Here is a 15528-nt window from a genome sequence, read left to right as displayed (position 1 = left end):
GGAGGGTGGTGGCGTTGTCTTCTGACTATGTGTGGCCACCTTTTATTGACTGCACTCACCATAGCAGCTTAGTGGCTCCCTATGGTGAACACAAATGTAGATACTTCTATATAAGTGTGTATAGAGGGTATAAACAGCAATAGGAGAAGGTTGGGAGCCGCCATTTTGGTGAGGAAGGTGGCATCGTCTGCACGACTTATCATGTTGTTTACTGGTGACCACTATGGTCTTTGGACACCATACCAGTTTACTTGTACAAGTATGGTGAATAAAACAGGGTAGATACTTGTATATAATGTGTGTATATAGCGTAATAACACCACAAACAGTATTGTTGGAGGAGAAATATTAGTGTGTCTGGCCTTGAGGGCGGCCGCCACCAGTTGACTGTGTGAATAGCTACCTCTTGGTGCCTTTACTCACCATTGAAGCTTAGATGTACAATTATGGTGAACAAAACATGTAAATACTTATATATAATGTCTGTATATAAAAGCAAGAACAGTATGGTGGGAGGAGAATGGTGGCAAGTCAGGTAAAGTGAGGGAGGGAGGGAGTGGCAGCCAGTGGCGGGCTGCCATTCAGCATGCCAACTTAGTGGTTCGTTATGATGAACACGAATGTAGATACTTATATATAACGTCTGTATATAGTGAATAAAAGCAAAAACTGTATGGTGGGAGGAGAATGTGGGCGAGTGAGGTGTTGAGGGAGTGAGTGGCAGCCAGCCAGTGGCGGGCTGCCACTGGCTGCCATTGCCACTGCCACTCAGCATACCAACTTAGTGGTTCGTTATGGTGAACACAAATGTAGATACTTTTATATAGGGTCTGTATATAGTAAATAAAAGCAAAAACAGTATTGTGGGAGGAGAACATGGGTGAGTCAGGTGACTTGAGGGAGGGAGGAAGTAGCAGCCAGTAGCGGGCTGCCACTGGCACTGCCACTCAGCATGCCAACTTAGTGTTTCGTTATGGTGAACACGAATGTAGATACTTATATATAACGTCTGTATATAGTGAATAAAAGCAAAAACAGTATGGGTGGGAGGAGAATGTGGGCAAGTGAGGTGTTGAGGGAGCGAGTGGCTGGCTGGTGTGTGGCAGTCACTTCTCGACACTTTTTGACTCATAATAGCAGCTTAGTGGTTCGTTATGGTGAACAAAACATGCAGATACTTATATATAACCTGTGTATATAGTGTAATAACCGACAAAGTATTTGTTCACTGTTTGATGAACATAATTGAATCAACAATATGCACACCATATTTTTGAGTACAGCGATGATTCACTCATTTTATTATATAAATATATCACACTACACACTATCGAATAATATTACAGCAAAAAAACTACGAAAAATCAATCAGAGACATATTGACATAATTAGGTAATTATCTCTTTGTGGCAACTCCAGCCTGACAGCTGGCAAGCAACAAAACTTCTGGGACGCACGCTGAGTCAGCGCCTGTTTTTTGCCAGACTTCCCCTCCTTATAGCAGGCCAATATATGCCACTTACAATTTTTTTATTATTTTTCCCATGATCAGTGAACACAAATTAACAGGTTTAGAAGAAAATATAATTTTCTTTTGTTTTTTTGGTATGCGCCTGTGAGTAACACATGCTAAATAGCCAGGCGCCATACAAGGGTTAATAACAATAGATGACCAAAAAAATCAAAAAGCAATTATGAAATCTATAAAATGAAAAGCTTGCTTACTATACTATTATAAGTACACTATAGTTGAATACTAAAGTTACACTAAAACAAACTGAGGTAGTTTAAATAGAGATACACTCAGGAACACTGGATAATGAAGTTAATACTAGAGGACACAGGCAAAGCCAGTGTACTATGGAACATGGGAGTAAAAAGAAAAAAGACAATAATAAAGATGACAATATTATTATTTTTTTTTTTTTTTAACTAAAGTTAAAACCTTTTGAAAGGAAAGGCAGAGCTAAAGTACACAAAGGTAGTTAAATGAGATTATAATTTGAATTCAGGCTATACAGCAGCTATCCCACAGTCACTGAGGAAAGAATTAAGGTGAGCTTCAGTGGTTATTGAATAGGTTTTTCCAGTGTCAGTCCTCCTAGCTATAATTTTGCCATCTCGCACAAAACAGTGTTTAATTGTAGGGGAATTTTTGCAGAAACCACGCAGTTTAAAAAAGAGAATTTGCCTGAACCTGGTCAGACATTCATTCACATAAACAGTGGATTTACTAGCGACTGCAGATGAGATAAGATCAGACTTGTGGGAGCAGCTATCTAGTTTTAAACGTATTCTCCTGTTATTAGTACCAGATGATTTGGTACCCACTCCATAAGCTGCTTTGATGTCATTTTTTTGGATTGAATACCTTAACTTATCCTGTAATACCTTGATCATGATGGCAGCACAGTCTTCTCCATCACTTTCTTGGGGAAAATCACGTGAAGAGATAATTACAGACTCAAGTAGTTTATATTGGTCTGTCTCGTCTTGGGTAACAGTGTGTTGTTGTTGTAGGTTGTTCAGCTAATATGCTAATAGGTTGTGCTCATATGCACAGCTTTTTGGGCAAGATGTGGGAAAACACTTGAACTAAAACATAAAACTAATTGAGATTAAAAGCATAAATTGAATTGAAAAAGGGAAAGAGAAACAAAGAATGATAATAATTAGATATTGGATGGAACAGCAGAAATTGAAACAAGTAATTTTAACTAAAACAGAATACTAAAATTTTATTCAAATTTATGAATTACGAATATTAGCAGTTATACAAGTTGGTCAATAATCAATATTGTTTGAAAATATCAAGACATAGGTTCACATTGACAAAAATATCTGAATTTTAGAAAGAACTTCCTATGTTTTAGAAGCTTCTTTTTGCTATATTTTGAATGTGGCCCTTGAAATTCAGCTTATCAATGAGAACACCAAGGAATTTACCATTTAATTTGTTACTAATTTGGATAGTAATAATTCGTTGACTAATTTGATCTAATGATTTATTACCAAACAAAATACAGTATAGATGGTTTTGTCAATCTAATTTGTGGCTCGCTAGGCAGCACCAACACATTCTGTCCTCAATCATGTCAAAGACATGACTGAGGACCTCTTTCTCAACCAGATTAAGAGAAAAACTAAGTACAACCTAATCAACTCCATGTAACCTACCTTACTCCCTAAATGTCAATCTATGTCTTGCTATTTTCAAATAATATTGATTATTGACCAACTTGTATACCTGCTAATATTTGCCATTTATAAATTTGAAGAAAATTTTAGTATTTTGTTTATTTAGTTTAAATTACTTATGCTGTTCTATTTCAATTTCTGCTGTTCCATCCATCATGTAATTTTTATAATTTTTTTCTTTTTGAACTCAATTTATGCTTTGATCTCAATTAGTTTTAAGTTTTAGTCTATTTCCCACATCTTTCCCAAAACACTGTACATATTAGTGGCTTTAGGCATAGTATGTATTAGCTCTATCCAGAAATCCAACATTCTGTTTGTAACTCATGTTGTATGTATATATTTTTATCTAAATAAACATTTATTTATTTATTTATTTATTTATTTATTACCTCATTTTTTAGAGAGTCGACCAATCCAATAAGAATACAAATGTATTGGTAAAAGTTAAAGCACCTAAACCACTGAACTGCTCTGCATTAAAATATGATATCCGTGGCATGCCGAAAATAAATTCTTTCCAAAAAATTATTTTCTCTTCCTATATTGTTAAAATGTAGTGTCTGATCATGTGAAACTTAAAAAAAAAAATTGTATTTGACATACTTTAGCCACAATGGAGCTGTGAAGTTGAGCAAATTATGGGCGCTTAGCGATGGAGCGCTCGGGGTCAGTCGTCCATGCTATCCCGTGGGGCGACATCTGCCGCGAATACTGTATAATGTTTACAATTATTTTGATGTTTCTCATTCATTTCTTCTCTAGTATTTTGCTGTAATATTATTCAAATGTGTGGAATTTGTGGAATTTATATAGTTCAAAGTGTGGAACATCGCTATGCTCAAAATTATGGGGCTCATATATGTGACATATATATTATATTCTACAATCAATCAAACAGTGTTTTTGCTGTTATTACACTATATACACACACATTGTATATACCCATCTACATATGTGTTCACCATAACGAACCACTAAGTTGGTGTGGTGAGCCCAAAAAACAAGGTTGAGCTGCCACACCCAGCCAGCCCTCCCTCACTCCTCCAACACCTTATTTTTTTTTTTTTTTTTTGAGATATATACAAGAGTTGTTACATTCTTGTACAGCCACTAGTACGCGTAGCGTTTCAGGCAGGTCCCTGGAATACGATCCCCACCGCGATGAATCGTTTTTTTCATCCAAGTACACATTTTACTGTTGCGTTAAACAGAGGCTACAGTTAAGGAATTGCGCCCAGTAAATCCTCCCCGGCCAGGATACGAACCCATGACATAGCGCTCGCGGAACGCCAGGCGAGTGTCTTACCACTACACCACGGAGACTGTTAGCTTACTCGCCAACATTCCTCCTCCCACCATACTGTTATTGTTTTTATTACACTACACACATTATGTATAAGTATATACATTTTTTATTCACCATAACTATGAAAACTAAGCTGGTATTGTGTCCAAACAGCACAGTGGCCACAATACACTGCATGACAAATCACACAGCTGACGACGCCACCTCCACTATAATGGCTTCTCCCAACATACTCCTGTGGCTGCTTATTACACTATACACACACACATTATATATATGTATCTACATTTGTGTTCACTATAGCGAACTACTAAGCTAGTATGATGAGTCCAAACAAGAGTGGCTTCCCCATAAAGTGACGCTACCTCGAGTCCCTCCCTCCTCACCAAAATTCCTCCTCCCACAATACTACACACAGTGCTAATTATCACCACAGTCCTGTTATCAGCAGAATCCTGGTCACTAAATCCTGTATATGAATAATTTATCACAAGTTTATTTTGTAAATCTTCAAACAACATGAGAAGTTGTTTGTAGATTCCTAGATGACGAAATAATGCTGTGGTGCTGTGGCTAGTGCTGTGAATATCTTGAACAGCATTGATTCACTGATATTTGAACATTGCACACAGTCATTATGACCCTCAGGCTCTTCTGTAATACTATCATAGATAAATAATACCAGTTACATATATATATATTGATATTATTAGGTGATGCTGTGGTCACAAGCTGAACAGCAGTGCTGTGAGCTCATGCTGCGTGTGCCAGCCTTGGTTGCTCACTTAGTACTGAGGCTCTCACACCCAGGAATGTTGCCCATGATTTTTTTTTAAATGGCGTCTGTTTACAATAGCCCTAAGGAAGCTGATGTGAACCCCATGTAGCTGCGGGAGTTTTGAATCATACGCTATACCTATAAGATCCCTGAGGCGCATTGCACACCACCCGTCGAGAGCCTTAAGGCGCGTTGCGCAGTGCAGTGGAGCCGGTCGGCTGAGCAGACAGCACGCTGGACTTATGATCCTGTGGTCCTGGGTTCGATCCCAGGCGCCGGCGAGAAACAATTAGCAGAGTTTCTTTCACCCTATGCCCCTGTTACCTAGCAGTAAAATAGGTACCTGGGTGTTAGTCAGCTGTCACGGGCTGCTTCATGGGGGTGGAGGCCTGGTCGAGGACCGGGCCGCGGGGACACTAAAGCCCCGAAATCATCTCAAGATAACCTCAAGATATTGACGTTTCCCATTCTCAATTGATGAAGTGGGCTGCTTGGGTTCACACACACTTCTGGTTAGGCAAAACAGTTGCATTTTCTGGGGGGAGCCCCGTCGGCTCCCCGGAGCTATCCCAGGCTGATATGCTAATGTCAGACTTTGGCATCAGTCATGTGTATGGAGTTCTTAGGCCTACCGGGGACCACGGCCAGAACCGGGCCCCCTCAGAGAGGCAAGGGGAGCAATGGCCTATAGAAGGCCCCGTGTGGTTGGAAGCATTCTATGTCTGCCATCGACTGGAACAGGCACCCAGAAAGGTAAGCGCCTCAAAACAAACCCCTATTCTGGTTAAAATTGCTACCAAAAACCGAACTAGTGGATAGAACTCCCCAACCGAAAACAAGCAAACTAGTGTGACGTCACACACCGCCGCACCGCTGTCTGCGCAGCTCCCCCCTCCCCGAGAGGGGGAAGGGGGAGCCCCAGCCCCCCCCCCCCCCCGCGCTGGCTACCCACACCTCAGTTCTTGAGGCTGATGCTATAGGCGATGGTCGTGTGCTCTAGCTCCGGTGTTGCTACTGCACTGTGCTTTGTGTGTGGTGTTGGTTTTGTGGGTGCGAGAGCCAGGAGTTATCTTCAGTACTCGGGCTGCATGCGCCTAGGGCTGCCTTCCCTAGGTGCCCTGTAAGTACTGCCCTTGGGGCTTGGGGCCACCTTCCACAAGCTCCTCGGGGTCTGCCTCTGCTGGTCCGTTTTACCTTTCAGTTTTTCGGCCGCCTGTTAGGCTCTTGGGGGTTCTGTTCTCCCTTGTTACCGGCAGGTAAGAGGCAGTTTGCACTGGTAGGGGTGCAGGGTGCTGCTCAGCTTGTATTTCCCGACATCGCGGCCGGCTCTGTTCCTCGGGATTCGCTGTCCTCTTGCGGGGTTTTGTTTTTCTTTTTGTTTTTGCCTGGTGGGGGGTTCTGTCATTTTATTCAGTTTGTTTTTGCCCTTCCACTGTACTCCTCGGTGGCGTCCCCTGCTAGGTCCCCGTGAGTGTACACGTCCCTGGGGTTCAGCTTTAGAAGTTTGCTTGGTAGTTTTGGGTGCCGGTTTGCAGCACCCTGCCTGGGACTACCTGAGCGCGAGTCCTCCTAAAGTAAACGCTCAGGACCCTGGGAATCCCCTAGGGGGCGCGTGGGTCCGATGGATGTGACCCCGGAGTCCCCACTCGCTGTGTGCGAGTTTGAGGGTTGCTCGGTCCCCTTGTCTCAGGGTGACCCTCAATTGTTTTTGCCTCTGCCACGCTGCCTGTTGGGTCGGTGATACTTTCGATCCTGAGTCCTGTGAGTGTTGCTGCTTGCTTGTGACTCAATTTACCCAATCCTCTGATGATTCTATTCGGGTACAGGCGGCGCGTGCGTTGCAGTCTAGGTTTCGTCTGTTGCAACGTGCTCGGTTGTTTGCTTCCCCGGATGCCCCGGGGCTGCCCCGCTTTGCTTTTCGAGACCCGGACTTGGGGGTGGGGGTCGCTTCGATCCTGGTTCAGTCCGCACCTCCTCGTCCTTCCCCTTCTGTTCGTTCTGGTCCCCCGCCCCTGCTTCCGGCCCCGAAGCGTCTGAGGGTTTCGGGGTCGGAGCAGGGGTTACTTGATCTCGAGACTCGGGCAGCTTCGGGGGGTGCCCCTTCCGGGGGGGCAGCAGAGGCATTCGAGTCTTGTCTCCCGGCCGAAGCTTCAGGGTCTGACCAGTGGGCCCCCCTTCCTCCAGCTTTTCCGGCTGCTCCGTCCTTGTCTTGTGGGGTCGGGGCTTGGGGAGAGGACTCGGCCTCGGGTCCTGTGGTGAAGGACCTCAAGGCTGGGGAGGGGCTGACTTGGGGGCATTGGGCCCCGCTGGACCCCACCTGGGTTTTTCTTCCCACTGAGCGGGGCTTATTGTTACAAGGAGTGGGGTTTTCTTTTCCCCCCTTTGCGTACGAGTTGGATTTGGTGTCGGCCCCTCCCTGGGTTCGGTTTCGTGTTCCCCCGGGTACGTCGGTTCCGTCCTTCCGGAGGTTTTCGGCTTATCGCATCCAACCTGGTGTGGTGCGAGCGGCCTTTGCAGCTTATCTCCTGCGTGACCCGGATTATGCCTCGGAAATGGATCCGTCCACGTTCAGGTTTGGGACTTTGTTCCCTTTCTGGCTCCGTTACGAGGTTCCGGAGTCGTCCTGGCTAGCAGACTGCCCCTTGTTTGGTCTGGATTCCTGGCATTCCTTCTGTCGTTCCCGCACGCTGGAGTGGCGGGAAGCTTCCACGGTGCTTCAGGTTTTCCTGGGGGGCGAACTTGAGTACCTGAATGAGTGCTTGTTTGCCCCTGCCCTTCCCCGCGATGTGGGCGTTATTCAGCTCCATGTGCAGGTTCTCTCCCTTTCGGCGGCGCTCGTTGCGGAGGAGTTGCGCGCCCGGGGCCTTTTGGCTTCGGCCTTGCGGTTCTTTTCCCTCCTGGAGCTGTCTTCGGATTGGCTTGTGGAGGATGTGGGGACGCTTGGGTCTGTCCCAGGGTCTGGCACCTTGTCCTCGGCTGCGCGTTCGTCGGCTGCCTTGTTGAAGCTGTTCACGCCGATTTTGCGGGATGCGGTTTCCCTGCTTTATGCTTCCCGTCTCGCGTGTCAGCAGGCAGTGCTGGGTTCCTCCGTGGAATCTGCTTGGGCTCTGGCTCTTAGGCGTTCTTCACCTTTTTGTCCTCTCCTGTTTGAGGAGTCGGCCGTGGCGCAGTTTATTCAGGCTGCGTCGGCGGCTTGTCGTCCGATGTCGGACTTGTTGGTTTTCCGGGGGTCCCGGGGGGTGGGTCTGCCCGGAAAGGTCGTGCCAGGGCTCGGGGTTCCTCTCGTCGTGGTAGGCCTCTGGTGTCAGGTTCGGGGTTGGCTCCTCCTGCGGACCCTCCCTCGTCTGGTCGGCGCGGTGTTTGCGCTGTGCGGGGTTCTGGGTCTCGTAAGGGTCACCGGCCCTTTCGCGGTTTGCCCCCTTGATGGGGCAATGGGGGGGCGGCTTGCACTGTTCGCCCGCGCCTGGTCCCACGATTCGTGGGCCTTTCGGGTCGTGTCTCGCGGTCTGCGGTGGCGTTGGGTGGCCCCTCCCCCCTTTGGGGGGTCGGGGCTAGCAGGGCAGGTTTCTTCCCCTGCGCTCTGTCAAGTTGTCTTGGAGTGAGTACGCTTGGGCGTCGTCGAAACGACGTCGTCCCTCAGATGGGTTTCCCGTCTGTTTCCGGTTCCGAAACGGGACTGCGCGGACCTGCGGTTCATTCTGGACTTGTCCCGTCTGAACCCCTGGGTTCATTGCCCCTCCTTTCGGATGACTACGCTGTCTCAGGTTCGGCTCCTGTTGGAGCCAGGAGCTTGGATGGTGTCCCTGGACCTCCGGGATGCTTATTGACATGTCCCGATTCATCCGCGGTTCAGGGACTGGCTTGGTTTTGTTGTGGGGCATCTGAGTTACCGCTTTTGTTGTCTCCCGTTCGGGTTGAACCTGGTACCTCGCATGTTCACGCACCTTACACAGTTGTGGTGGCTCGTTTGCGTCTCCTAGGTGTTCGGGTGTTGGCCTACCTCGACGACTGGCTGGTTTGGGCTCCCAGCCAGTCAGCTTGCTTGCTAGCCAGGGATTTGGTTCTTTCCCAGCTCGCCGAGTTTGGGTTCTTGGTGAACTGGAGGAAGTCCCATCTGGTTCCCTCTTAGGTTCGGACTTGGCTGGGTCTCGTTTGGGACTCTCGAACCGCTTCCTTGTCTCTCCCTCCGGAGTCTCTCCTGCGGCTGCGGTCCCGCCTTCGTCTGTTTCTGGAGGGCCCTCGGGTCACCCGGCGATTGCTCGAGGGGCTGTGCGGGAGCCTGAACTTCGCGATGGTGGTCTACCCGCCGGGTCGGGTTTGGCTTCGACGGCTGTTCTGGTTCCTTCAGGGTTCCCCCTTCCGCCTCTCTCGCGATCGCAGAGTTCGACCCCCAGGGGCCTTGCGTCGGTTGCTGCATCACCGGCTTCCTCTTCGGGTTTTTCGGGGTTCAGTGCCTTGGCGCCTACCCGAGCCTTCGCTCGATGTGTACACGAATGCGTCGTCTCTCGGCTGGGGTTTTGTGACCAGTGCTCACCAGGCCGGCCAGGGGCGTTGGGATCCGTCCTTACGTCGAGCTCACAGCACGGTGCGGGAGTTCGCGGCAGTGTGGTTTGCTCTGAGGAGGAATCGGGTGGCCTGCGGATTGACGATTCGGCTCCATTCGGACTGCTCTCCGGTGGTTCATTGCCTGAACCGCTGGGGTTCGATGCGGTCCTTGTCTCTTTGGGGTTGGTCGCTTCGGGTGACTCGTCTGCTGAGTTCTTGGGGTTTGGCTCTCCTGGTGGTTCACGTACGGAGCGTGTCCAACGTCTTGGTTGATGCCCTGTCTCGCTTCGTTCCCCTCTCCACAGAGTGGACGGTCGACGACGAGTCCTTCCGTTGGCTTTGCCAGACGTTCGGGCGCCCCGAAGTGGATCTCTTCGCGTCGGCGTGGTCGCAGCGTCTTCCCGTTTATGCAGCGCCCTTGCCTGATTGCGAGGCCGTCGAGGTCGATGCCTTTCGGCTAGACTGGTCGAGGTGGGGGTTCCTGTACCTCTTTCCCCCGGTTCGGCTGTTGCTCCAGGTCCTGACTCGCTTAGAGACTTACCAGGGGAGAGTTGTCCTTCTGGTCCCTTGGTGGCCGGCCCAGCCTTGGTTTCAGGCGCTGGTTGCTCGGTGTCCGAACCCGAGGGTTTTCCAGCGGCTCCGCCTCTTTTCAGCAGATCGGGCCGGTACGTCACGTGTCTGGTTCGATCTTCTCCTCGAGTCTTCTCGTATGGTTTTTTTGACTCGAGTCTATCATCATCTCTATGGTGATCAGGTGGCCTCCTTGTTGGTGTCCCACCTGAGGGCTGCTTCTCGGCGGCAGTATGAAGTTTCCTGGCGGTCCTTCCGTTTCTTTTTGCGTCTTTGTCGTGTTAGTTCCTTGTCTGTTCGGGTGGTCTTGTCCTTCCTCTCGTGGTTGTTTCAGGACCGTCATCTTATGCCGAACACTGTCGCTTCGTATCGTGCGGCGCTGGCGGAGCCGCTTTAGCTTGCTTTCGGTATCGATGTTACGTCTGCGCCGTTTCGCAAGCTGTCTCGTGCATTGTTTCACCTCCGGCCTGCTCATGCGTCGCCTGAGCTGTCCTGGTCTTTGGACAGAGTGCTTGCTTGCCTTTCATCTCCTCGTTTCGTTGTGGCCCCTTCGGTCCAGGATTGTTTTTCCAAGGCACTTTTCTTGTTGGCTTTGGCCTCTGGGGGTCGGGTAGGGGAGCTTCATGCTCTCCTCCGGCGCAGGGGTTTCTGCTTTTTTGGTCGTGGTGATTGTTTTGTTCGTTTGCAGCCGTCTCCTTCTTTTCTGGCGAAGAATGAGACTGCTGCGTTCCGGAGGGGTCCATGGGTGGTTGATGCTTGGTTGGTCAGGCCGGGGGTGCATCATGTTTTGTGTCCGGTTGCGGCACTTCGCCGTTATTTGCACGCCACAGCTTCTGTGTCCGGGGACGCGCTGTGGGTTGATCCGGTTTCCCTTGTTCCTTGTTCGCGGGTTCGGATCTCTCAGGTCGTCCGCAGGGTTATTAAGTCCAGCCAGCCTGCGGTCTATCCCCGTGCCCATGACATTCGTAAGTTCGCGGCTCTTGCTGCCGTCTTTGGGAATATGTCTTGGTCTGATATTCGGGCGCGGGGATTTTGGCGGTCGAACAGGGTCCTGGCTGCTCGTTACCTTGTGAATGTCCCTGGGCCTCGTCGGGCCTGTGTTGCTTTGGGTCGGCGGTTGCAGCCAGTTGTCTCGGCTTCGAGTTGAGGGGTGAGCGACGACCGCCTCCCGGGTAAGTCCCTCTTTTTTCATGTCTGTGGGTAGTTAGCTCCGGGGAGCCGACGGGGCTCCCCCCAGAAAACCAGCGTTGAATGTAATGAAACGCCATTTTCTGGGTGAGTCCCGGAGGCTCCCCGGCATCCCTCCCTCCGTCCGGTTTGCGTTTTTTCGCGTTTTTGACATCCAGCCTCAAGAACTAAGGTGTGGGTAGCCGGCGCGGGAGGTCTGGGGCTCCCCCTTCCCCCTCCCGGGAAGGGGGGAGCTGCGCAGACAGCGGCGCGGCGGTGTGTGTTTCCTTGTTTCCGGTTGGGGAGTTCTATCCACTAGTTCGGTTTTTGGTAGCAATTTTAACCAGAATAGGGGTTTGTTTTGAGGCGCTTACCTTTCTGGGTGCCTGTTCCGGTTGATGGCAGACATAGAATGCTTCCAACCACACGGGGGCTTCTATAGGCCATTGCTCCCCTTGCCTCTCTGAGGGGGCCCGGTTCTGGCCGTGGTCCCCGGTAGGCCTAAGAACTCCATACACATGACTGATGCCAAAGTCTGACATTAGCATATCAGCCTGGGATAGCTCCGGGGAGCCTCCGGGACTCACCCAGAAAATGGCGTTTCATTACATTCAACGCTAGTTTTTTAAGGAGTGACAAATTGAGAGAACGGCCTTCCTCCAGTGCACAACCGGATTGACAGAGTAATACATTTATTACCAATTTAATCATCCAAACCTTTGAGTTCAGTCTACTCTCTCTTCACAGGTGCTTAATAACATTTTCTTTGATAACAACTAACTTGTCTTCACAGGTGTGAATGGTAGAGAGCATAGGAGTCCACCACCCTGACCACCAGGTCCACCTAGCCCTCACGTCCACCCATGTAAGGGTCACAGATGCCATCATCCATGCCCTTGCCTCTTACAGCAACATCCACATCTCCATGCTGGACGTTGACAATGTCTTGGAGGGAGTAGAGAGACTCGGCAAGTGGCACTGACAGATGGAGTGGGCAAGGAGAGGTAGGTGAAGAGCGATGAGGATCGTGGTGAATGGGATTGATACTTGTATGTTGAGATTGTGGGTACAGTGGTACTTGGCTTACGAATTTAATCCATTCCCAGAGACGGTTCGTAAACCGAAGCGACTTTTCCCATAAGAAATAATGTAAATTGAATTAATCCATTCCACACTTCCCCAAAAATAACTTCAAATTAAATTTTATACCTAATTCACCCAAATCTTTAGTACTAAAGGATGTACAATTTTTTACTTACCTCTATTGATGATCTTTGTTGGCCTATGGAAGACAGTGAGGAGGGGGGTGAGAGGAGGAGAGGTGTTAGTGTTTGGAAGGGGAGTCCCCTACCATCATAACATCAGGCAGTGATGACATCTCTGAGGTACACTCTTGCATGTTTTGTCTGCATACAACTAGGACCTGCTTGTGGCTCACTGCTTGATTTTCTCACTAAAAATCGATCCATTGAGGATTGTTTTTCCCTTCATTGTAACACTTGTCTGTAGTGAGGCATCACATTGTCATTGAAAAGGTTAATGCAATGACCTACTACAGCTTGCTCGGGGCGAGTTATCTCAACAAATGTTTGCATTTCTTCCCACAATGTACACCACTTCCTAATTGTTGAGGAAGGGATATTCTGTACTGCCTCCTCCTTCCCTGAAGACATTTCCTCAGCTGCCTCTTGTTGCTGCTTCTTGTGAAAGGCTTGGAGTTCTTCGGTGGTCAGTTCTTCGCTGTGTTCCTCCACCAACTCCTCTACATCAGCACCATCCAACTCTAAGCCCAATTGCCAGCTCAGAGTAACAATTTCCTGAACAATAGGCACTTCAGGTTCAGGCTCAAACCCCCTCAAAGTCTAGTTCTGAAACACATTCAGGCCACACTTTAAGGATTGAACCTTACCACTGGCTTTCTTGACACCCATAGCGAGATATATAATAATAACTTTTCTGGGAAGGAGCCCCGTCGGCTCCCCAAAGCTTACTAGGCAGATATGCTAATGTCGGACTTTGGCATTGGTCATGTGTATGGAGTTCTGTGGGCCTACCGGGGACCACGAGCCAGAACCTGGCCCCCACAGAGAGGCATGGGGAGCAATAGCCTATAGAGACCCTCGTGTGGTTGGAAGCATTCTATTTCTGCCATCGACCGGGTCAGGCACCCAGAAAGGTAAGCGTCCAAATAAAAAACTATTCTGGTAAATTATTGCTACCAAAAGTGAACAAATGGATAGAACTCCCCGAAAAGAAACGAGCAAACAATCAGTGACATCACACATCACTATGTCGCTGTCTGCGCAGATCCCCCCTTCCCGGGAGGGGGAAGGGGGAGCCCCAGACCCCTCATGCTGGATATCCACCCGTCAGTTCTAAGGCGGATGCTAGAGGGTGAGGTCGTGTGCTCTGGCTCCAGTGGTTGTTTCAGCACTGTACCTAGTGTGTGGTGACTGTCTTTTAGGTGGTGCTTGAGCTGGGAGTGATTCTCCAGTACTTGGGCTGCATGCGCCCAGGGATTCCTTCCCTAGGTGCCCTGTAAGTACTGCCCTTGGGGCTTGGGGCCACCTTCCACAAGTTCCTTGGGTTCTGCCCCTGCTAGGCCGTTTACTGCTTGGTTTTTGGCCGCCCTTTGTGTGCTAGGGTGTTCTGTCTCCCTTTTTTTGTCTTCGGGGTAGGGGCGTGCCTATGTACTGCGCAGCTTGTTTTCACCACTCAGTTTGCTTGGTGGGGGTCTGCCTTGTTTCTTGCCCCCTGTGTACTGAGTACTACTCCTTCTTCCAGTGATTCTCCCTGCTAGGTCCCCGTGAGTGTACATGTCCCGGGGGGTTCAGTTCTGAGAAGGTTGTTTTGTAGACTTGGGTGCCGGTTAGCAGTACCCTGCCTGGGATTACCTGGGCGTGAGTCCCTGTAGGTAAACGCTCAGGACCCTGGGAAACCCCGAGGGGGGCGCGGGGTTCCAGTTGATGTGGCCCCGGAGTCCCCCCCTCGCTTTGAGCGAGTTCGAGGGTTGCTCTATCCCCTTGTCTCAGGGTGACTCGCGGTTTTGCCTCTGTCTGCTGCCTATGGGGTCGGTGGCACCTTCGGCCCAGGGCCCCTGCAAGTTGTGTTGATTGTTTGGAGCTAGATTACCCAGTCTTATGCTGACATGCGGGTACAGGCAGCACGGGCATTGCAAGATGAGTTTCGGTGGTGCAATGCGCTCGGTTGTTTGCTCCCCGGGAGCCCCGGGGCTGCTCCGTTTTGGTTGGCTTTCCCCTGTTGGGGTCCCCTCCCCCTTCCTCCCTGCGTCCAGTTCCTTACAGTTTGTGGGTTCGGGGTCGGGGAGGGGCTTTGCTGGGCTTGAGACTCGGGCGATCTTGGGGATTTCCCCCTTCCGGGGTAGCGACGGAGACATTCGAGCCTGTTCTTCCGCCGTGTTGTATGAGTCTGCCAGTGGGCTCCCTTCCTTAATACTTGTCCGGTTGCCTGGGCTTTTCTTGTGAGGCTGGGGCTTTGGGGGAACGGCTCGGCCCTGGGACCTGCCTTGTGGGTTCCCGAGGCTGGTGAGGGGCTGACGTTTGACCCCACCCGGGTTTTTCTACCCTTTGGGTGGGGCTTGTTGTTACGAGGAGTTGGGTTTCTCTCTCTCACCCCCCCCCCCCTCCCTCTCAGTACATTTTTTGGGAGTCGGCCCTCCCCGGGATTGGTTCCCTGTCCCTTGGATCTGTTGGGTCCATCCTGTCGGTGGGTATGTTTCTCCACCCTTGTTCTTGGGACGGGCCTTCACAGTCATGTTCCCCTATTCTCTGGGATCTGCATGAATTTTGGTCTCGGGTGCGACTTATTTTCTTTGCCTTCGTGCTTCACGCTTGCTTCTTTGTTCTAGAAGGTTCGGGAAGGTTTTGATTCTTCCCGTATTCTTGGAACGTCTGTCGTCTTCCGGTCCTTTCTGGGGCTTGTTGGCCCTTCTCCAAGCTTC

The 15528-nt window shown here is 49.8% G+C and overlaps 1 protein-coding gene across 2 annotated transcripts in view; it reads left to right on the top strand.

Annotated features, from left to right (window-relative positions):
• The window catches only part of LOC123764027 (zinc finger protein 345), an 86149-nt gene that overhangs the window by 12521 nt on the left and 58100 nt on the right, over positions 1-15528 (top strand). For both annotated transcript variants that reach the window (XM_045751482.2, XM_069339464.1), the window contains exon 2: positions 12361-12571. The gene's annotated coding sequence lies outside the window, so the exon portion shown is untranslated. The remainder of the gene's footprint in view (positions 1-12360; positions 12572-15528) is intronic.

Source organism: Procambarus clarkii, chromosome 5 (assembly GCF_040958095.1).
Source record: "Procambarus clarkii isolate CNS0578487 chromosome 5, FALCON_Pclarkii_2.0, whole genome shotgun sequence".
NCBI classification, from domain to species: domain Eukaryota; kingdom Metazoa; phylum Arthropoda; class Malacostraca; order Decapoda; family Cambaridae; genus Procambarus; species Procambarus clarkii.
Note: the sequence above shows the minus strand (reverse complement) of the source record. Positions and strands in the feature narration are given on the sequence as shown.